The sequence below is a fragment of the Cibotium barometz genome, chromosome 43, assembly GCF_041138505.1.
Source record: "Cibotium barometz isolate CiBa-2024 chromosome 43, ASM4113850v1, whole genome shotgun sequence".
Taxonomy (NCBI): Eukaryota; Viridiplantae; Streptophyta; class Polypodiopsida; order Cyatheales; family Cibotiaceae; genus Cibotium; species Cibotium barometz.
The window spans coordinates 18,217,655-18,243,392 of NC_141088.1; the positions used below are offsets into that span (position 1 = coordinate 18,217,655).

A 25,738-nucleotide genomic window follows, 5' to 3' on the forward strand; every position below is an offset into this window, starting at 1 on the left:
GTTAGGATGTGATAAGATGCATATGAGATGAGTTAGGATGTGATAAGATGAGTAAAGAAGTGATAGGATGTGTATGGGATGAGGTAAGAAGTGTATGTGATGGGATAAGATATATATGGGTTGTGATAGGGTGAGAATATGGATGTGAATGTGGATGGGTATGTATGGATGTATGCATGTAGATGTGGATGCATGAATGTGGATGTATGGATGTGAATGAGGATATAGATGTGAATAGGAATGTGGATGTGGATGTATGTATGTATGTGGATGTGGATGTATGAATGAGGACGTGATAATGGATGTATGCATGTGGATGTGGATATGGATGTGTATGTATGAATGTGGATATGGGATGTGGATGTATGAATGTGGATATGGGATGTGGATGTATAAATGAGGATGTGAAAATGGAGATAAGCATGTAGATGTGGATGTATGGATGTGAATGTATGGATGTGAATATATGATATGTGATGTGAAGGAATCTAAAGTGAAGAGATGAAAAATGAGGTGATTGGATGAGTACACATATAAATGGAATGTGGAATAAGTAATGTGGATTAATGAGGGATAATGTGAAAAAATGAGAGTTAATATAGAAACTGTATTTGTAAACTGTTTGTAAATGCTGTTTGTAAATGGCTGTTTTATGTCAAGAATGTTGGGGAAGCATTTTGACTGTCTTGTGATGGAGACCTAACTGATAAAGTTGCAACTGCTGACGGAGAGTCAATGGAGGACGTCTCGCGTAGCAAAGTCGACCGAGGTCTTGACCAGCCTCGGTTCGATTAAAATGGTGAGCTTCCGGTACGGTGGATGAGGGACCAAGGAAGCGGCCTATGAGCGAAGGATCCTAGAGGGTGCTGACCATACGGTGCTCGGGCTCTGGGTCACCTAGGATACCCACGCGTGCGTCGAGGAAGATATTGGAACAACGAGTAAGAGTTGTTTTCTGAAACCGGGCATGGATCTGGTTGATTGACCTTGCTGGTCTTCAATGGATGAGTCCATGGCTCTTTATATGGATCTGTTGGTTGATCTTGCTGATCTTCAACGAGAGTCCATCTTGATAAGTGATTATATTGCCGAGTATTATGGGCTACGAACTATAATCTGATGAAGGAATGATGGGAAATTGAATCAATCGGATAATTTGGAAGATGGTGATCAGTGATACTATGGTTTTATTAAAGGATTGTTTTAATACTAGTTGAATCTATGAAAAGGCAATCTCATATTGGGTGTGTAAGTGGTGTGACTAGTTTTATTTTGCATGAACTTCCTGCTAGGGGGCCTTGGAACTCTTTTCCTTGGTACCCGGGACAAAACCTAACCAAATTCTTAATTGGATCCCATCACTACAGTGGCTGGGCGGTTGGCTAACCCATGGGATCGGATGGGGTTAGGCTGGACTGATGGATCCGTAAATCGAGACTCAACTTTTGTTATTACGATAGATAAAGTAAATCCCGGACAATAGTTGTTCTATGGATAGAAATCAACGGCTGTGCCTCTTGAATGGGGATAAAAGCGTTGATCTTAATGATCCAAGTGCAAGTTTCTTCCTTGATCTGATCAAGTATCTTGAAGATGCAATTAGATCAGCTCGATCAGAAATGTTCTTGACTACGTTAGAGTAAAAAGTTTTCCTGGTGGAATCGCCCGTGCTTTCCGGTAAAGGAAGTTTTTTCGGGTTCGGTTTTGGAACAACCGACGGACGGATTAGTCTCTTATCCGGATATCTGTGGGTGAGGCCCCGAATGTGGGACCCCTGTCCCGCGCGAGAAGTGCTACTTCCGCTGCTAGTATCCTGAATCCGTTGCCCGGTGGGAACAGGGATCTCACAGTTGGTATCAGAGCCAATTGGTTAATCTTAAGATCAACTGAGAAGCCAAATATGTCAAAAAATTTATCAAGAAACACAAAAAGGTTGTAATTGTGTGATATAAGTCATACAATTTGATATTCAAACTGAAATTTGTAAATTAGTAATTGGGTCTTCAGATGGAAGTACCGCAATTATCTAGAATCCCTGACTTGCTTAAGGCCTAGACATGATGATATTTACCTTATAGTTCCAAGTACCATGACTACCGTATATACCGAGAGTATAACTGCAGCTCTTTACTGACAGTATATACGAGTAAATCTAAGACTTGAAATTATAAGCGTTAATGCTATCCAGATGATGAATTTGAATGTGGTTGATATGATTTTTAATTCTGTTTGAGAATTGATGAATTGATTTGGATTCTGATTGAAAAATGATGATTTTTAAAATTTAGTTGAAATGTAATAAGCTGAGCGAAACCACAATGAGGATGACTGGGACGAGTCCCTGTGATGATATTCATAACAGGAATGATGATAATGAATTCAGCAAATCACTATGAGATTAGTGGATTGTGTTGTCAGATTGCTACTGTTAACACTTGACTCGGTAGATCAAGTTAAGGGATGACAAATTGATAACTTACTTGACAAAAATTCCCATGAAGGAATGTTCAGAAGGAAATTTTTCGGTCTAATGGACCATTATCATGTTAAAGATATGAATGATATGATCTGAATGAATTGTTATTTAATGATGAGTTCTATAAAAGGGATATTTATCCCAGTATTCTGTTGGGTTGACTAGAATATAAGGAACCCCAGAATAAAATTGGATCTTAAGAAAAAGAGTTGTCCTCTACCTTGCGAGATGAGGACATCTCGCACTTTTTTTTAGTGGGATAGAATGTAAGATTTCTCCCCAGCTTTTGAGGTATTCAGAGATAAGAACCTCCCTTCTAATCTTATAACTATTCTCTCTCTAATATATAAATTTTTGACAGAATCATGAGACGAGGAAACCGTAGCCGTCAGCAGCCAGACCCTGTCTCTGAAGATGACGAACTTGACCCTGACGTTCGCAAGGCTCTTCATAGGACTCAGCCAGGACCCTTCAAAGGAGAAGGGGAGAACCTGGGTGAGACTGTGGAGAAATGGGTGGAAGCCATGGAAGAGTATTTTGACGTCACAGGTTATAATGAGCTGAGCAAAATGGCTCTTGGCCAGTTGAAAATAGTGGAAATAGCCAGGGTAGCATGGAGGAACCACTGTGACACCAACCGTCTGAACAGAAATACTCAATCCTGGAACGACCTAAAAACCTATTTGAGAAAGAGATTTTGTCCCCCTGGATTTTTGGGTGGAAACCAAAATGAACGAATTTTTAGAGCTAAAGCAGGAGAACAAAACCATTGAAGAATATCACCAGGCCTTTGCTCTTCTACTCAAATACTCACCACCTCTAGATGAAGAACAGCTCATGGCCAGGTTCATTCGCGGAATGAACGAACCCTTGGACACACTGGTCAAAAATGCCAAGCCAGTGTCCATGGCTGAAGCAGTAAAAATGGCAAAGGATTTTGCCAAAGCCTTTGTAATAAAGGTCCCACCAAAGCCTGCACTAACTTTAAAAGATTCCAAGCCCAGGGAAGTACTTCAAACTTTCCACCCCTAAAGAGGCAGCAAGGGCTCATTCAGAATCAGGATGCAGGAAGATTCCAAAGTGAAGGAAGACCCTTCCCCCATAATACTTTCTCAGGAGGCCCACCTATTTTAAGGATTCAGAACAATGAACTTAGAAGTGAGAACCGGTGTTTTGGATGCCAAGGTTTTGGTCATCAGTTAAAAGACTGCCCAACGCCTGCCATGTCAAGGGGACAGGGAAGTCTAGGGCCCTGAATTCAGAGACCAACCCCTTCATACCAAGGTCCGTCTCACCCAAGCCAGGGTAACCCCAGAAGAACTCCAACCCAACCATCTGACTCTGTCCAGAGTAACCTCAGAAATCCTTTCCAGAACAGGAACAACCAAAGAGAAAGAATTCCACCTCAGACTGCAAGCAGCCAGAGCAGTCACAATTTCAGATAAAGTAGAAGAGGAAAAAAGGGCAGATCTATACTGCAATTGAAAACCAGGGGCTTAACCGACAGTTCTCAAGTCATCCATACTCTAGCAGAATACCAGGGAAAAATCGACCGTCCACTTCCAAGGCGTAACGCTGAAAGAAGTGATTGAAGAAGAAGAAGAAGATGAAAGAGATCATACTCCACTTGCGAGATGAGGACATCTCGCGTTTTTTAAGTGGGGTAGAATGTAAGATGCCTCCCCCAACCCCTTTTTGATGTCTAGTATCTTCCCATGTAATTAAATCCCTCTTCAGGAATATAAGAGATCTTGTTTTTGCCTGTTTTAACCTAGAGAGAGAAAATATTCTAGAGAGAGAATATTTAGATTTTTAATATTTTTAGATAAAAAATTATCTCATCTTATTAAAATAAGTTTCCCTGAAACAGAAATTCAAAAAGAACTTTCCAATGTGCAATTGGAATTTATTGGAAATGGGTATAAAGGATCTTAGCCTAAGGGTCTAGATTTTCAAAAAAATTTGGATTATGGTCCAATTAAGGTTCCTATGGGCCAATAGTATCAATCCATGTGTAGGGAGGAGATAAATGAGTAAAGGCTCACATAAGATGAAGAGTTGAATATGTACAAGGTTTATTAGTAAAAAACTATGAGTAATATCAAAAAAATGAGATAAATTGAGTATCCAAAAATGAGTAAATGCTCACATAAGATGAAGAGTTGAAAATGTACAAGGTTTATTAGTAAAAAACTATGAGCAATATTAAAAATATGAGATATTTTGGGTATAATGATTCCATTTTGACACATATGTAAGGAAGGGAAATTCTTTAAAGGAGGTGCATATTTCACATGCTTGAATGAGTTTTAAACTCAAATATAATGTGATATTTTTATCTCTCCTCTCTCTTGAACCAAACCAAATCAAAATGGAACCAAACCGAATCAAAAAGTAACCAAACTAGGTCCAAATCTAGTCCAAATTCAACCAAACTGAATTTGGAAAATTCTAGAATTCAGTTAGCTTTGGTTAGAGCTTCACTCTCCTATAAATAAAACATGAGTCCTTTGAAAAAAATAGAAGAATTTTACTATACTAGAGTTATGCTAAAATAATGCTAGTTTCTACTATTCTCTAAAATTCTCTCCAAATTGAAGAAATTGGAACTTCCCTCTTTCTTTAATCCCCATTGGTGGCTCCATCAACGTACTTAACCAATTGATTGGTTGGGGGCCTCTACCGTGAACAAAGAATCAAGCAATTTGTAAGGTAAATGGTGAATTTTGATCTTTTCTATAATTTCTCAATGCTTCTCTCTTCTCAACCCCTCTCAAGCTTGAGAAGCTTATTTGGAATGGTTTTTGAATGCTATTGAAGTTAATTGATGAATGGTAGTGAAGAGTTACATAAATTGATGAATGCTATTGAAGTTAATTGATTAATGATAGTTAAGAATTACATAAATTTTCATTTATGCTTTATTCAAATGGTTTTTATGTAATTTCTCTCTCTCACTCAAGAAATGGTCATACTCATGACCCATTCTCAATCCAAATAAAGCTATTCATAAAGCTTTTCCTTAATCCAAGATTAATCTATACTTGAGGTCAAATTAATGGCTTTTTTCTATGCTTTTAGTTTATGTATTTCATGAATATTGATGATTCAATCCATTAGGAATTAATGATCCAATTAGGGATCATTCTAATGATTTCCTTAAAGATAAGCTTTATCCCTTAGAAAAATTGAGATTTATCAGTCATAGCACAGCGGAGCTATGGCAAAATTTTTATAAAAATTACTCATAAAATAATTTCATTCAAAGCATAAAAAGAGGACTTCCTACCATATTCTAGGAATTATCATCCTAGATTAATTGAAAGATATTCATTGTAATCCTAGAGAAATTGATTTTTATATTATGCATAATTGAATTTCATGCATAGAGGTATGCATAAGAGATGAATATTTTATTATAAAAGAGTTACTTTTAGCTTAATTGAAATTCATGCATAGAGGTATGCATAAGAGATGAATATTTTATTATAAAAGTGTTACTTTTAGCATAATTGAAATTCATGCATAGAGGTATGCATAAGAGATGAATATTTTATTATAAAAGTGTTACTTTTAGCTTAATTGAAATTCATGCATAGAGGTATGCATAAGAGATGAATATTTTATTATAAAAGTGTTACTTTTAGCATAATTGAATTTCATGCATAGAGGTATGCATAAGAGATGAATATTTTATTATAAAAGTGTTACTTTTAGCATAATTGTCAATCGGATAATTTGGAAGATGGTGATCAGTGATACTATTGTTTTATTAAAGGATTGTTTTAATACTAGTTGAATCTATGAAAAGGCAATCTCATATTGGGTGTGTAAGTGGTGTGACTAGTTTTATTTTGCATGAACTTCCTGCTAGGGGGGCCTTGGAACTCTTTTCCTTGGTACCCGGGACAAAACCTAACCAAATTCTTAATTGGATCCCATCACTACAGTGGCTGGGCGGTTGGCTAACCCATGGGATCGGATGGGGTTAGGCTGGACTGATGGATCCATAAATCAAGACTCAACTTTTGTTATTACGATAGATAAAGTAAATCCCGGACAATAATTGTTCTATGGATAGGAATCAACGGCTGTGCCTCTTGAATGGGGAAAAAAGCGTTGATCTCAATGATCCAAGTGCAAGTTTCTTCCTTGATCTGATCAAGTATCTTGAAGATGCAATTCGATCAGCTTGATCAGAAATGTTCTTGACTACGTTAGAGTAAAAAGTTTTCCTGGTGGAATCGCCCGTGCTTTCCGGTAAAGGAAGTTTTTTCGGGTTCGGTTTTGGAACAACCGACGGACGGATTAGTCTCTTATCCGGATATCCGTGGGTGAGGCCCCGAATGTGGGACCCCTGTCCCGCGCGAGAAGTGCTACTTCCGCTGCTAGTATCCTGAATCCGTTGCCCGGTGGGAACAGGGATCTCACATATTAGAAGGCTAGAAGAGAAGTACGCTTGAGGCAGAAGGAGAGACCATCAATTGGGAGGCATTACCATAATGTAAGTCCTCTAAACTATTAGTATATGATCAAAATATTCATGAGTAATGTTTCTTGTTTATCTGAAAAATAAAAAAATGAGCACGATTGTCTTTTGTGCTCTATTTTGTCCGAATGGTGCTGTCTTTTTACTGCTGTTGAGTCATGTTGACTGCAGGCAGCCTGGCAACACCATTCTGTCCAAAAAAAATTACTGCTATGGTCGTCGGTATATCTTTCGGTAGGGCTTATACATAGACTTATGCATACGGATTATACATAACCTTATGCATAGACTTATGCATACGGATTATACATAGCCTTATGCATAGGGCTTATGCATAGACTTATGCATACGGATTATACATAGCCTTATGCATAGCTATTTTGCAACAATAAGGTTAGACATTGGCCTTATTCATAGCCTTACGCATAGGGCTATGCATAGGCCTTATGCAATAGGGATTATGCATAGGCTATGCATACACTATGTAGATGCTATGCATATGTTATGCATAGGCTATATCTATGCATAAGGCCTATGCATAGCCTATTCATAGGGATTATGCATAGGGCTTATGCATAGTGCTTATGAACTTATGAACTAATGTTTTGATTTATTATGATAATTTTTTATGTCTATTCAAGTGAAAAACCACTAAGGGTTCTGGCCACGTAGCAGTTCATATGGATTTGGCTCTAGTAGAGGTAAGCCCTCTTTTTTTGTGCTTCTTCTATTTGTGTTTTTGCACCCTTGGGTGTCGAGGATTAAGTTTAGGTCAAGAGTCTATGGCCCCTATGCATAGCCTATGCATAGGCTATGCATACGTTATGCATAGCATATGCAGAAGCTATGCATAGTCTATGCTATACATACCCTATGCATAGTCTATGCTATACATTATGCATAGCATATACAGAAGCTATGCATAGTCTATGCTTTACATACCCTATGCATAGCCTATGTATATCCTATGCTATACCTATGCTATGCATATCCTATGAATAGCCTATGCTATGCATACCCTATGCATAGTGTACATATAGGCTATGCAAAAGGTATGCATAGTGTATGCATAGGATATGCATAGGCTATGCATAGCATATGGTTTAGACTATGCATATGCTATGGTTTAGGTCAAGAGCCTTTACATACACTATGGTTTATGCATAGAGATATGAGGCATTATTATATGCCATCTAGAATGCTGCTTATGTCAAGTTAGGAGTGGTTATCTCTGAGTAGGTGGTTATAGTGGAGGGGGAGCCCTCAATCTTCTCACTATACTTCTCTTGTAAAAGAGGAGGTGCCTTTGGTATTAATAGTGGGGAGCATGTGGAATGATAGCTACGTACTGGGAAAATAGAATCGGATACCTTTCTCGTGCATGTTGCCCAACCTACTTTCTCTTTCTCCACTCATCTTCTACTTTGTGCATAAGTTTAAAGGTCAATACTTTGTAGCTATGGCATGTACCTTACCCTACTATCCCTTGTCCTCCCTTGCCCTTATCAAGCTCTTCTCCCTTCACAAGCCCTTCTCGAGCTCTTCTCATAATCCCTCACCTTTACAAGAAGTCCGGTACAAGATGAAGAACGCGAGATACCACCAACTAATCAAGATGAAGGTGTCACTATCCAAGATAATGAGGAAGGAATTGAATCTGAGCATAATGATGTTGAGTCCATTAGCAATGGGATAGATTTTTTTGTTGATCTTACAACGGAACATATAGATCTTGAGAGCATGTACGAATTTTATGGTAGATGCAACAAATTTTAGGTTGATCTCACCTTTATTCATTAATCAATTTCTTAATTTGCTAGTCTTGCTTTAGTCCATAATTGATTGTATTACATTACATTTTGTACTTCTTCTTTTGTGATATTGGGATATTTTGAGCTCTCAACCTTTTTCTAGAATGTCTAGATTTTTTTCCCAATATGGGGCTATACATATGCATGAGGATATAGCTATACATATGCATGAGGATATAGCCATGTGCATAGATATGCACACTGAAACTATGCACACCCTCCGCTCCTGCCCCCCAGGTCCTCATGCGGCTATGCTCCCCATCTCTTGTAGTGTAGTATACACCCATATGGGTTGCATGTTACCTCATGTACTACTGCATTAATAGTTATTGTTTGATTTTAACACCTTAAATATGGGGTACTTAAGTTTCATAAGCAAGACTCATAAGCTTAAAAGGGGGTATAATTTATTCTTGAGAGAAACCTAAATAGGGGGTTTTTATGAGTTTTGTGAACCTAGCTGACATCCCCTTTTATATGGAAAGTGAACCCCTATCATAGACCATCACTTATCCTCTCATGCTTTATCATAGCGTAGTTGATCTCTACCTTGTTAAAGAATCCTACTTGCAAAGTTGACTAGGAGGTCTAGCTTATGCTAACTGGTTATGCCAAAGAACATCTTGTGGAAAACTTTGAAGCATCTACATGAATATGGTGCATTGACCAATGCTTATTTCAACCCCTCAAAGTCTTATTGACACTCATTTTTCCACTCAAATATTATGAAGAATTTGGATAGTAGACATGCTACCTCAGCATAAAAGATACTAAATTGTCGATAGTACCCCATGTGGCCCATTAAGCGGCGTTGCACTCCCTTGAAGTTTGTGGGAGTTGGTAGTTCTTCAATCACTCAGATCTTACTTTGAACTATAGATATGTCATTCTTATCTCCCAATATCACTCCATGCTAAACTTGGAATTGACATTTGAGAGGATTGAAGGAGATCCTGTACTCTTTGTATTTGATTAATACTTTTTGTAAGCATTCAAAGTGCTCGTCCCATGTGGAATGTGTTAGAAAATGAGTAGATCTCTGGTACAAAACATTCTTATAACTCTAACCCTTATTTCTCTCTTGCACACCTAAGCTCACTCTTGAGCACAATCTCAATTCTTTTGACATGGTATTAGGGCCTAATAGCAAATAGCATATTTCCTAGTAAGCCTAGCATAGCCTAGCATATTATTTTGCAAGGTTAGCATTGTCTAGAATCTATTACATTAGATCTACTGAGTTTAGTTCAATTCTATTTACTACTTATTAGATCTACTCAGTTCAGCTTCACATCTATTTACTTCAAGACTTACTCAAGCTAAGGAGTTCTTCTATCATGGAATATTTTCTAGAGAAGCACTTTTCATTGTCTACAACAAGCAAGAGCTATATACTTCTAAGGTACACCTATTTCATTCACTTTTATTCTATCTCAAAGCATTGGATGGCCTTGACAACATGTTTTTCATCAATGAAAAGAGAAATCTTGATTATAACAACTATGCTACCATGGAGATTTAAGATTGAAATTATTTTTGGTTTGAAGAGGCTACTTGTATAGTTACTGGCCCCATAGACCCAAATGTGATCCTATTGTGAGGAAGAATCTTGGCAAGAAAGATAATAAATGGATAAGTATACGATTCACTTCAATGCAAAGGATAACATGCATACTCATGTAAGAGAAAAAAATAGCTATATTGAAACATGCGAACAAGCTTAACACATCAAAGAGAAATCATTTCAAAAGTGGTCCAAACTACTTGGTAAGGCTCAAAAGCATTATACATGAGCTCTGTGAAGTTGGAGAATTAGTGGATAATGAAAGGTTGGTTCAAATAGCTTTGAATGGTTTAGGAAAGCAGTATGGGAAGTTGGTTACAACTATTATGACTAGAGACACTCCACCAACCTTTGAGATAATTTCAAATATGCTACTTCAAGAGAAAATCAAGAGAGGATAGATGAAGGATCAAAATAGAGGTAAACAAGCATTTGCTGCAAGAGGCCATGGTTTTTACTAAGGTCAAGGATTATTTAATAAATCTAGAGGAGAGATGCAAGATCAAAAAAGAGGTGAACAAGCATTTGCAGCAAGAGGTCATTATTTTTATCCAGGTCAAGGACGATTTAATCAATCTCTAGAACGGGATTGAACAATGTTGGAAGAGGTTACAACAACACCTATGGATCATCGAGTAATTGGCCAACTCAAACCCATCTCTTGCATCAAAGAACATATCATATCATGACGTTGAGAAAATCCAAATGCATTTCACTTTCGTGTGAGTAATGCTAAAACTAATGCATTGCTCTAGGAGTAGTGAGATTGGAGGTTCACGAGAACAAGGTCACACTTAATCGTGTGAAAGAGGAACCCTCATAGATGTTTTTGAATGATTCATCTCAAAGAAATTTTTGATGAGGATCATCCTCGTGTCAAGAAATGCATTCATGCAATCATCATTATGTTGCTCATTGTTGTGAGGTTTCTTTATCTGAGAGACATATTGATCTCTCAACCTTTGAAAAGTACTAGGTCCTTGGGTTCATATAATTCTCATACACTCTACCAACAATCAAGAGTGACCCTCGTGGTATATGGGCACATCTTCCGTAATATCATAATCTTCAACATTGGATCCATGTGGAATCATGCAAGTGTAAATACACAACACAAATGAATAAGTGCCACCAAAGTAATAAGAGAAGTGACAACAAAGCATGCCATAGCCTTATTCAAAGCATAACTTGTATTGAATTTTTCCTTCCACCATCTAATATACACACTATAAAATCTAATCAAATCATGACATCGTATGTAACACTTATTTCAAATACACTAAAATATATTTGATTTTTGAATGCAATGTGACAGTGGCCAAAAATATAAATGACAATGACAAAGTTGTAGACAATGATAATAATGACCATTTTCCTTTTACAAAATTCTAGCCAAAATGACAATTAAAATTCCATCTACTTTGATATGAGGAGGTGGCAGGCATCTACACCAACCATAATTCACTAGTAACTCCTCATGACCATTCTCACAATCCAAAAAACTACAATTAGTTCTTTCATGCCTCCCTTTACTACTATTGATTTTCCCTAATATATTTTCTTGAGTGTAGGGTCTAACATCAATATAAAGTTTCTCTCATTCATTATGCGTAATGCCTCTTTTTGTGGTATAGGAAGTGTTAGCACATATCCCATATGTTGTCATACGCCTAATGTAGCAAGCAAGCTGATGCCATGAGCCCCATGAATAGATAGTCCCACAAAACGTCATAAGAGTGACCTATGAATGAGTTGGCATGTGGAAATCTATGTAATGAAAAGACCTTGCCCACACCATTAGAAATTGTAGATGGTGCAATCAAATAGCAAGAACCAAAAAAGCTAAAAACCTCTCTGTGAGTCAGCAATGACTCTCCCAGCCACCCTCCATAGCGTCTACGATCATATGCCTATATGAGAGGCTATTGGCAATCGGGCAAGGAATGATTTCCATCTTTCTCAGATTGAGGAACAAGAGGCAAAGGATGAGACTATGTCTCCATTTATAAACCACTTGATCATGTCGCATGTAAGGAAGCATAGATGGATCAATCCCATGCCCCTAATCCTCGTCATCAACAAAGATCACACCTACATGCAGGTTTCTAATAACTTTCCTATCAAGATCATGTAAAACTTGAATGTATAATGCACAATAAATAAGAAGCATCACTTACCATAAGTTGATCCTGTCACTTTAGTGCTCGTATATCACGACATATTCCATACTCGAGCTCATGGGCATGACATGGTCGTCGCATCGATGAGTGCCTTGAAAATTCACACACCAACATGGATCTCATCATGTGCATGGGACACGCACCTAGAGGAATTGATGGATGGATCAACCGAGAGATACGAGATATGTGATTTTCATTGAGGAAGACTGGGTTTTGAAAAAGGGTTTTTCAAGAGATATGGGGTTAGGAATTGCTCAATTCCCATCCCGTGATTTGTTGTGGTAGGGGAGCACACAAGGAGACCTGAGTCTCAGTGAATTCATATAGAAGGCTAGCGGTAAATGACACAATCACTTACCAAGACCGCAAATACATATGGTTAACCTCCTCAAAAAGATATCTCCTTTAGTCAAGAATGTTTGCAAGACACAATTTTAGCTTTTCAAGGGGAAGGGAAGTGTGGCTCTGTGTTCCAATGAAGATTCCTTACATAGATGTTAAGTTTGTTGTTTTACCCTTTCGCACTCCTGTTTCTTTCAATAATGTCTCTTTTTGTTTTTTTGTTTTGAATTTTTTTTGTTATTTTCTATTTGTTTTATGGTTTTTTGTTGTTCTCTATGTGGGCATTTGTGTGTTTTGCATGAAGTGAACTAATCTAAATGCATGTGTAGGTGTGTTTCCTTTGGGGTAGGGTACTATGCCACACAATTATCATTACAACACTGAATTATGCTTTACAAAATCAAGAATCACAACGTGAAAACATCAAGAATCACATATTTCTCTAATTCAATAAATCAACGTTAAAGCACAAAGTAACTAAAAATAATGATGATGAACTAAAGATAAATGAATGACTACTCGAGTAGCATGCAACTCCTCCAACAAGGAAGTGTGATTGTGTATGGTGGGTGTGTGTGGATGCAAGGTAAGAAAAAGAGGAAAGCAGAGAGAAAAAGGAAAAAAACAAGAATATATACAAAGGTGGAGTGGCCTAAAGCTAGTTCACAACCTGAGTGGTCTCAAATTAAGTGTAATCTAGATCATTGTGTCACAAGATCATATGTAGTTCAATCAATGGGTTCAAGAGTGGATGTGTGTGAATCTCAAGTGAGTGCTATGAAGGTAGATATGTTTTTATGAAGAACCTGTGAATGCATTGTGAAAGTGCATGTGTTTGTGAATGAGCTATGCAATTAGCTAACTCCGTGAAGGTTCACCCCCATGAGGCTCATGCTAGTTAAAAGTTCACACCCTCGAGATTCATGCCCCTGAGGCTCATGCTTGTCTCAAGAGCCACACTAAGGATGGTGAGAGGTGTAGGCACAACCCCACTTCTTGTAACACTTGCCAAGTAGAAATATGAGGAAATCAACACAAGGAATCACTATGGGTCTTGGAGAATGAGGATTACACCTCGGTGGAAACATTGAGGGGTGTTCACTTAAAAATATGTAAATCTACTATGTGGGATGATTAGGAGGTTTTTTAAACAAAGATTTTGAGAAACATTTATAGGTATCTACCTACATAAGGGGATTTCTATATTTTTAATACCCTTTAAATACACGCTATATTAAGGTCTTCCTAAAAGTACACCCCCGAGAAGGAGGAGATATGAGGCTCTGAAAGTCTAACTACCACCATGTAGCACCTTCTTTCGCTCCTTGTCTCTCTGCATCTCCCATGTATACTCTTTTGGGACTGGGTGAGCACACTACCTCCTTCATTGCTTTGTGCACGTGAGAGTGTGAGAGATCTCTTCTCCGTTGAGGGTCCCAAGCTCTACATAGACAACTCTTACCATGACAATGGGAGGTGGGTGTTCTCAAGTAATAACTAGCATCAACGTGGTTTCCTCTTCTCCAATATAGCGGGTGAGGATATAAGATCCGTGGCGCTAAGAGAAATGTAAGTGAAATTATCTTGGTTAGTCTTAAGCTAGTGAGTGTGTGTATTTGGGCTTTCCATTTGTGTCACTTTCGGGGAGATACCTAGACGCCAAAAAAGTGGAGGATGGGTTAAAAAATTGTCCTCTTGTGTTGCTTAAAACCTTAAAACATGGTGGAGAGCTATCATTTATCCTTTTCTCTTTAATTCTTTCATGTATATATCATTATCCAAGCTGCCTGCGATTGAAAGACACACATAAGAGTCTAAGTCAAGTCAATTGTGTGAGACGAGCAAGCATAGGCGTCAAACATTACTTTTCTAGAGGAGAGATTTATCAAAAATCTCTCAACTTTTTACACCACTCATGCACTATACACTAACACATACACGCGATGCACTATAGTTAGAACCTCTCCATTGAAAATCTTTCCTTGCATTCAACTCTTACGTACACCGCACACATACTTTTTTATTTCATGATGAATATAAGAAAGTAGGTTCTTACATCATTTAAGAAAATGCATTAACCACCCTTACTTGTTTCAATCTAGGTGGTATTAAGAACTCTGTATGCATACATGAGCCTACATATAGCTATGTATGCTCTATTTATTCATACATAGAGCTCTGTATGCTCTATGTATGCATTCATAGGGCATACATAGAGCTATGTATGATCCATTCATGCATACATATAGCATGTATAGATCTATGCATACATACATAGAGAATACATAGTTCTATGTCTGCATACATATAGCATGTAAAGGTTCATGGTGCATGCACAACTTTACGTATCCAATAAATAGAACATACAAAGCTCTATATATATGCATAAATGGATCATGCATAGCTCTATGTATGCATAAATAGAGCATACATAGTGCATGTGTAGCATGTATGGAGCACAAACAGAGCATAGAGCATACATAGAGCTATGTATGTTCTATCTATTGGACATATGGCTAGATGGTAGAAAAGTGGTAATAAGTTCTTATCTATTTATATGGCCCTTATGTTCATGCATCGATAGAGTGCAATCAACTTACATTGAGATATTACATGACGTGAAGAGAGAAGGAGTAGATATCCCTTCAATCCTTATATGTATTTTACCTCAAAACTTTTTTCTTTTGAAAAACGACCAAAAATACATGTTCATTTCAAGATATCTAGATAATATTATCTTTTTGTCACGATGTGAAATTTTTTTTTGTTATTTGTTTGTTGTGATTGATTGTCACATGGCCCTTATATTGATGATTTTAAAGATACCTTACATATTAAATGAAATATCTTTGTATTCCCATAAATACATAAAAATGAAATCATCATTTATGTATCAAGCATGCATATAAGAAAAATTAGACTGAAAGAATGTACTTTCTTTTAAACTAGTCCTCTCTTTAGCTCATACGTGCCTTCGGTCCAAATTACAGGTTTGGTAGAACCTTACAATAGTCTATGTAAGACTCAAGTTACGTAGCAGAGTATACTTATATGGTACTTAGAATTATCAGGGTGGCTATAATCAATAACTTTCATGGACCATTTTCCAAAATAGTGATGTATATTAAAGTGGACTTACTTTTGGTTTTTTATCATAAAGATACCTATTTTTCACTCTTTCATTTTATCTATATAATTATACCAATTTTTAATAATTACATAAGGTTTTTGAAATCCATAAGTATACCTTTATATATGACATTTGGAAATGGGGCATTACAATTTGTAGCCTGCAGTGTGAGGATATTATGTCTTGAGAAGATCTCCCTCTATCCTTAGTATAGTCTAGTATGGGTATCTCATTCTGCACTTACATGTATGCCAAGCCTATGTAACTTGTCTCTTAACCATCACGCTACTGATGGCCTTACCCAGAAAAAGCTGATCTTCAGGGAATCCATGTTATTCCATGTCTCATTGGCCTCACCTAGAAAAAGGGGCATTGTAGTAGTTAATCATGTGACAAGGATGGAGAATTGATTTTCAACAATATGCAGTAAGTAAAAGCTTTTATTACGCAAGGTTAGACATAGCCATATATTTGACAATGAAGGTTGATCATCTAGCGTGTTACATCATGAAGTCACTAACACATGATTTGTGTTCACTTGCCCAGTTTATCATCTAGTGTGTTGCATCATGAATTCACTACAAATGTCATTGGGTTCAAATGTTTACATTTATAGATGTATAGTTTACAATAAAGTCATGCAATCATCTACATACATAATCTGGTAGGTGCTCACGATGTGATGACGGGGTAGGTCTCACGTTAACTATTCGACTACTATCATTGGGTACATACATAATTTGGTAGGTGCTCGAGACGTGATGGTGGGGTAGGTCTCACATTAACTATTCGACTACTATCATTGGGTTCAAATGTTTGTATTTATAGATGTATAGTTTACAATAAAGTCGTGCAATCCACCTCCTAGTTATCGTGTGCGGATCATGAACTTCACCAAATACCTAATGTACTCAAGATCAACCATATCTGTAGGCATCATTTTTTTTTCCTATAATGAATGTTGCTCTATGTCTCATAATCTTTGAAGCATAGTATGGTATGGTTTCATACAAGTTCCTACTAATATGTTTAGATTATTCCATGTCTCATTGGCCTCACCTAGAAAAAGGGGCATTGTAGTAGTTAATCATGTGACAAGGATGGAGAATTCATTTTCAACAATATGCAGTACTAAGTAAAAGCTTTTATTATGCAAGGTTAGACATAGCCATATATTTGACAATGAAGGTTGATCATCTAGCGTGTTACATCATGAAGTCACTAACACATGATTTGTGTTCACTTGCCCAGTTGATCATCTAGTGTGTTGCATCATGAATTCACTAACACGATTTGTGTTCACTTGCCCAATGAATCCACACTTAATATGGCTCTACAAGCATGATCTATGTCTCCACCAGCTTACAATAATGCATGACTTATGCAATTCAGTAGAAACACTTTCTTAAACAAGAGTAAAGTTAGTCATATAGTTTTTAGGTAGGACAGTGGTCCCCATACGAATATAGTGTAGTAGTGGAGAAGGTAGAACGTGCTATTCTTATTATTCGACATTCACGAATGCAAATGCTCTAGTTGGTTGAAAGTCAAAGAAATCTACATGCATAATTTGGTGGGTGGTCGATGTGATGGCAAGGTAGGTCTCACATGAACTATTCATCGACTACTATCATTGGGTTCAAATGTTTACATTTATAGATGTATAGTTTACAATAAAGTCATGCAATCATCTACATACATAATCTGGTAGGTGCTCACGATGTGATGACGGGGTAGGTCTCACGTTAACTATTCGACTACTATCATTGGGTACATACATAATTTGGTAGGTGCTCGAGACGTGATGGTGGGGTAGGTCTCACATTAACTATTCGACTACTATCATTGGGTTCAAATGTTTGTATTTATAGATGTATAGTTTACAATAAAGTCGTCCAATCCACCTCCTAGTTATCGTGTGCGGATCATGAACTTCACCAAATACCTAATGTACTCAAGATCAACCATATCTGTAGGCATCATTTTTTTTTTCCTATAATGAATGTTGCTCTATGTCTCATAATCTTTGAAGCATAGTATGGTATGGTTTCATACAAGTTCCTACTAATATGTTTAGATCTATGGTGCTTCAAATATTTTCTTCCACCATAAGAGTAAAGGAAGGGTGCAACCATATTATATATTTGTAGCCTGTAGGGACGTCAAATTGATGCTTTTGTAGAAGAGTGAAAGTCAAGATTTCATGGGGATTGATGAGTTAGAACCCCTCCATTGAAAATCTTTCATTGCATTCAACTCTTACGTACACCGCACACATGCTTTTTTATTTCATGATGCATATAAGAAAGTAGGTTCTTACATCATTTAAGCAAATGCATTAACCACCCTTACTTGTTTCAATCTAGGTGGCATTAAGAACTATGTATGCATACATGAGCCTACATATAGCAATGTATGCTCCATTTATTCATACATAGAGCTCTGTATGCTCTATGTATGCATTCATAGGGCTTACATAGAGCTATGTATGATCCATTCATGCATGCATATAGCATGTATAGATCTATGCATATATACATAGAGCATACATAGTTCTATGTCTGCATACATATAGCATGTAAAGGTTTATGGTGCATGCATACATAGAACATGCACAACTTTACATATCCGATAAATAGAACATACAAAGCTCTATATATATATGCATAGCTCTATGTATGCATAAATAGAGCATACATAGTGCATGTGTAGCATGTATGGAGGATAAACAGAGCACAGAGCATACATAGAGCTATGTATGTTCTATCTATTGGACATATGGCTAGATGGTAGAAAAGTGGTAATAAGTTCTTATCTATTTATATGGCCCTTATGTTTATGCATCGACGATAGAGTGCAATCAACTTACATTGAGATGTTACATGTGAAGAAGGAGTAGATATCCCTTCAATCCTTATATGTATTTTACCTCAATACTTTTTTTTAAATGAAAAAAGACCAAAAATACTTGTTCATTTCAAGATATCTAGATAATATTATCTTTTTGTCAGGATGTTAATTTTTTTAAAGTTATTTGTTTGTTGTGATTGTTTGGCATGTAGCGATTGATTGTCACATGGCACTTATATTGATGATTTTAAAGATACTTTACATATTAAATGAAATGTCTTTGTATTCTCAAAAATACATGAAAATGCAATCATCATTTATGTATCAAGCATGCATATAAGAAAAATTAGACTCGAAGAATGTACTTTCTTTTATACTAGTCCTCTCTTTAGCTCGTACGTCCCTTGGGTCAAAATTACAGGTTTGGTAGAACCTTACAATAGTCTATGTAAGACTCAAGTTACGTAGCAGAGTATACTTATATGGTACTTAGAATTACTAGGGTGGCTATAATCAATAACTTTCATGGACCATTTTCCAAAATAGTGATGTATATTAAAGTGGACTTACTTTTGGTTTTTTATCATAAAGATACCTATTTTTCACTCTTTCATATCTATATAATTATACCAATTTTTAATAATTATATAAGGTTTTTGAAATCCATAAGTATACCTTTATATATGACATTTGGAAATGGGGCATTACAATTTGTAGCCTGCAGTGTGAGGATATTATGTCTTGAGAAGATCTTCCTCTATCTTTAGTATAGTCTAGTATGGGTATCTCATTCTGCACTTACATGTATGCCAAGCCTATGTAACTTGTCTCTTAACCATCAAGCTATTGATGGCCTTACCCAGAAAAAGCTGATCTTCAGCGAATCCATGTTATTCCATGTCTCATTGGCCTCACCTAGAAAAAGGGGCATTGTAGTAGTTAATCATGTGACAAGGATGGAGAATTGATTTTCAACAATATGCAGTACTAAGTAAAAGCTTTTATTACGCAAGGTTAGACATAGCTATATATTTGACAATGAAGGTTGATCATCTAGCGTGTTACATCATGAAGTCACTAACACATGATTTGTGTTCACTTGCCCAGTTGATCATCTAGTGTGTTGCATCATGAATTCACTAACACATGATTTGTGTTCACTTGCCCAATGTGTTCACACTTAAATATGGCTCTACAAGCATCATTTGTGTCTCCACCAGCTTACAATCATGCATGACTTATGCAATTCAGTAGAAACACTTTCTTAAACAAGAGTAAAGTTAGTCATATAGTTTTTAGGTAGGACAGTGGTCCCCATACGAATATAGTGTAGTAGTGGAGAAGGTAGAACGTGCTATTCTTATTATTCGACATTGACGAATGCAAATGCTCTAGTTGGTTGAAAGTCAAAGAAATCTACATGCATAATTTGGTGGGTGGTCGATGTGATGGCAAGGTAGGTCTCACATGAACTATTCATCGACTACTATCATTGGGTTCAAATGTTTACATTTATAGATGTATAGTTTACAATAAAGTCATGCAATCATCTACATACATAATCTGGTAGGTGCTCACGATGTGATGACGGGGTAGGTCTCATGTTAACTATTCGAGGACTACTATCATTGGGTACATACATAATTTGGTAGGTGCTCGAGACGTGATGGTGGGGTAGGTCTGACATTAACTATTCGACTACTATCATTGGGTTCAAATGTTTGTATTTATAGATGTATAGTTTACAATAAAGTCATGCAATCCACCTCCTAGTTATCGTGTGCGGATCATGAACTTCACCAAATACCTAATGTACTCAAGATCAACCATATCTGTAGGCATCATTTTTTTTTCCTATAATGAATGTTGCTCTATGTCTCTAATCTTTGAAGCATAGTATGGTATGGTTTCATACAAGTTCCTACTAATATGTTTAGATCTATGGTGCTTCAAATATTTTCTTCCACCACAAGAGTAAAGGAAGGCTGCAACCAAATTATATATTTGTAGCCTGTAGGGACGTCAAATTGATACTTTTGTAGAAGAGTGAAAGTATCCTAATGACTCTAAGATTTCATGGGGATTGATGAGTTCATGGATTCTACAAATTCGATATCTAGGATTGATGGTTTCATGGGGTCACGACCCAGTGAGACATGATCTATTCTCATCACGGAATGTGTTCACTACTTACGTAACTTGTCCGGACTTTCTTGGTTTTAGTGGTGGTAGGTCTCAAACTTAGATCACGGGTTTTTCATCTTATGGCAGCAGTGCCTACATTACATTGCATATGGTGTTTGTAATAATAAGAAGGGTATGCAATGTAATAAAAATCGTCCAACTTTTAAAAAATAAAAATAAAAAATTTACGTCGGCAGCGCTGCCGTAAGATGCTGACGAATCGAACTCCTAGTGTAGCGTGGCGTGGCGTGGCGTGGCGTGGCGTGGTGTAGCGTCCCGTCCTAGTGTAGCGTGGCGCCGTTCATAAATTGCAGCGACGAGTGCCTTCTTTTCAATATGTACTCCCTTGCTCGCTCTTTGCTAGTCTCTCAGTCATGGCAGTCAGCTTCTGGCCGCGTTGATGCTGTTGGCCTCCTCTGCGCCGCCGCTCATAGTCGAGGTGAGTGCCGCCGATGAAGACCCTCTGCAGGACTTCTGCGTGGCGGACGGCGGCCCAGCCAACCTAAACAGGCTGACCTGCAAGCCGCCCAACCGCGTGCAGCCCTCAGACTTCATGTCAACGCTGCTTCGTAATGCGGCAAATCCGGTGAAAGGACTGGGCTCCGCCGTTAACCTGGCCTTCGCGACCAACTTCCCGGGCCTCAACACGCAGGGCCTGTCCATCGCGCGCATCGACTTTCAGCCCAAGGGCCTTAACCCTCCCCACGTGCATCCCCGCGCCACCGAGGTGCTCTACCTGGCCCAGGGCATGCTCCAGGTGGGTTTCGTCTCCACCAACAACTCCCTCTTCCAGCAGAACCTCTCCCCAGGCGATCTCTTCGTCTTCCCCCGTGGCCTAGTGCACTTCCAGCTCAACCCCGACATGCACCAGCCCGCCCTGGCCATCTCCGCCCTTAACAGCCAGAACCCGGGCACCTCGCAGCTCGCCGCCGCCCTCTTCGCGGCCAATCCGCCCCTCCCCAACCAGGTGCTCGAAACGGCCTTCGGCATCGAGAAGAAAGAGGTGGACCTCCTCACTGCTAGCGTCAGGACCACTCCTAGCTGTGACAAAGAACAATGCCTTTCAGCGATTTGAGCATCGATGCACTTCTAAATAATTTCACCTTCTAAATAATATCATCGATGTTTCCGTACTAGTGGAATTGCCGAATTAACTTGCCAATGTAAGCTCTTGAGCAAGTTCATTTATCATAATTTAAATCCAAGGAGTATCTAAAATGAGTGTGTTTAGAAACTTCAAGATACAGTACCAAGCAAAATCGCAGTCTTATGGTATGCATCGATTGATTCTAAAATTTGCTATCTTGTATTTGTTACTGAGGTAAATTTGCCAATATTACACTACATGTCAGCACATTACACTCAAAATTTGAAATAGTTGCCCAATGTTTCTATACTTTCAAGTTCAAAAAGAGGATGTAAAGTACTGCTATGTATGTATTTTTGGGTCCAGTTGACTTGGTGATTTTTAGCATCTATATTAAATGTTTTAAAAATGGCAAATACTTTTAATTTTGGTCACAAATTGAGTGATTTTAGAGATGTCGATTTTTGGCCAATTTTGGAGTTTTTATACCTATTTTGTGCCGTCATTTGTAAGAGATTTATATTCCATACCTAACCATGTTCGATAATGTATAAGATTTATATTCAACCTTTATCAAAAAACTTATTTATTGGTATTTTTCCAGAAATAACTATGTGAAGTTAGAAGTTATGATGTAATCCAAAAAATAGACAACGATACTCCATGACTTATAATTAAAATTCAGAACCTAAAAAATTGAGAATTGAAACTTGGTTACAAAACTAAAAAAATCTTCCAATTTCTCCACGGAGTGCTTGAATAGCATAAGAAGATACACATTATCAAGAAAAGAGAGTGCAAGAGCCTCTCTTCAATTCAAAATAAGATAGTATGAAGAGTATTCATATTTTCTGTTGACCTACATATATGAAAAGTGAAAAGGCATACAACAAGAGTATGAATATTATTTGTTGGCATGCATATATTGTAAGTGAAAAGCTATACAACAAACTATAAAAGATATTTTTTGTTGACATGAATAAATGATAAGTGAAAAGACACATAACTAAAGTACAAAAGATAATTTTTAGAGGATCTAACAATGAACATAGTAGTTGTCATTAAATGAGTGCATAGAGATTCATTGGAGTGACTATTACAAAAGATGATTTCATCGAGGATCTAACAATCATCATAGTAGTTTTCATTCCATGAGTGTATAGAGCTTCAATGAAGTGACTACTTAAATCCATTCAAGAATAGAGCATGATTTGTGTTTCCATCAGCTTACAATAAAGCATGACTAGTTTATTTTAATGTAAGGGAATATGTAGATGCATGTTAGAAGAAAAACTTTCTTAAACAAGACTAAAAGTAGTCATATAGTTTGAAGGTAGGAAAGTGGTTTCCATACCCATAAAGTGTAGTGGGAGAAGGTAGAATATGTTGGTCTTATTATTAAAAATTGATGAATACATATGCTCTAGCTAGTGGAAAGTCAAAGAATTCTACATACACAATTTTGTAGGTGGTTGGTCATAGTAGGTCTCACTTTAACTCACTACAAGACAATGCTTCCATACATGCATTCAATACACGCGATAAGTTACGGGCGCGTGTGTGGTCATGCATGTATATGAGTAATATCGGGCGCATGTATATGGGCATTTAAATTTGCGTGTATATTGGGTTCATAAACACGTGTAATAGGGCGTGTATATACGCGTAAACAGTGTGTATTAGACGCAGATATACACGCTTTATTACACGCGAGAGCAGAGAGAAACTCCATAGCAGAGAGCAAATATTATTTAAGAAAAACTCCATACCTTTAAAAAATATAAACCATCTTCTTTAAACCATCTCATAGTACATTAGAATATATATCATTACATAATCCCACTACATGCATTTACAACAATATATATTCAAAAACAAATCATGAGATGATAATTAAAAGACAACAGAATTGTCATCAATTTAGAACAATACAATGATGGATTGGTTAGGATTCTATCTCATCTTCAATAAGATCCATCCTTGCCAAACGATCAACATCAATATCCATTTGATCAATTTGTAAGGCTATGATTAAATTTATTTCACTATCGATATTCTGTCCATTGATAATGGTAGCGATGTCCTAATCATCCTCATCAACATCACCATTATCATCAATGGTAGGGTCATCCTCATGATCATGAGAAATGGCACGCTCATCCTCATTGTCATGATCATCTTCAATCATCGATCACAATATCTTCATTGGCATGTTCGACATCATCTTCATTGCGGCCTGCTACATCCTCCATATGCTCCATATCAGTGAATGTATTGTACATCACTTTGGAACATGGTGCAATAGGGATGACGTACCACCATTTAGTGTCATGTACCATTGGCAGATAGATAACCTACTCAAATACACATATTGCAATTAATTAGCATATCAAAAGTCAATGGGTACGTGAGCTTAGATATATATGTACATGAAACACATTAGTAAAAAAATGCATACCTGCTCACATTGTTGTGGCAATACAAGCCTATCTTTCTTTGTTTGCCAAAACATTGTAGAGTCAATAGTTACATAGCCACTTGCATGGCGTTTTATCGTTGCATTAGGTCCTTTTTCCACCACGTTCATTTGCCATTTGATGTCCAAAATATACACAAAGAAGCGATGAAAGTCAATCCTAAATATGTGTGAGATCCCAATCTCCACCGCGCAACGGATTTGGGTACTAGCAGCGGAAGTAGCACATCGTGCGCGGGTAGGGGTCTCACACTCGAGGCCTCGTCCACGGATATCCGGACAAAAGACTAATCCGTCGGTTTTTCCAAAACCGAACCCGAAAAAACTTCCCTTATCCGGAAATCACGGGCGAATCCTCCAGGATAACTTTATACTCTAACGTAGTCAAGATCATTTCTGATCAAGCTGACCCAATTGTATCTTCAAGATACTTGATCAGATCAAGGAAGAAATTTGCACTTGGATCATTGGGATCAACGCTTTTTTCCCCATTCAAGAGGCACAGCCGCTATCCATAGAACAATTACTGTCCGGGATTTACTTTATCTATCGTAATAACAAAAGTTGAGTCTCGATTTACGGATCCATCAGTCCAGCCTAACCCCATCCGATCCCATGGGTTAGCCAACCGCCCAACCACTGTAGTGATGGGATCCAATTTGGAATTTGGTTAGGTTTTGTTCCCCCGGGTACCAAGGAAAAGAGTTCCAAGGCCCCCTAGCCGGAAGTTCATGCAAACATAAAACTAGCCACACCACTTACACACCCAATATGAAATTACCTTTTACTTAGCATCAACTAACTTTAAAACAATCCTGTAATGAAACCATAGTATCACTGATCACAATCTTCCAATTTATCCGGTTGATTCAATTTCCCATCATTCCTTCATCAGAGTATCTATGGCATCATTGGCAACTAGAACGCTCACCACCTGTCCACTCAGGGGCTGTTTCAATAGTTCCTAGCCCATAATACTCGGCAATATAACCAACTTTAAAACAATCCTTGAATGAAACCATAGTATCACTGATCACAATCTTCCAATTTATCCGGTTGATTCAATTTCCCATCATTCCTTCATCAGAGTATCTATGGCATCATTGGCAACTAGAACGCTCACCACCTGTCCACTCAGGGGCCGTTTCA

General features: G+C 37.6%; 1 pseudogene; it reads left to right on the forward strand.

Annotated features, from left to right (window-relative positions):
• The first annotated feature begins 21,235 nt into the window (after nt 1-21,235).
• On the forward strand, nt 21,236-22,101 carry LOC147613631 (germin-like protein 8-2 pseudogene; annotated as a pseudogene).
• Nucleotides 22,102-25,738: the final 3,637 nt, after the last annotated feature.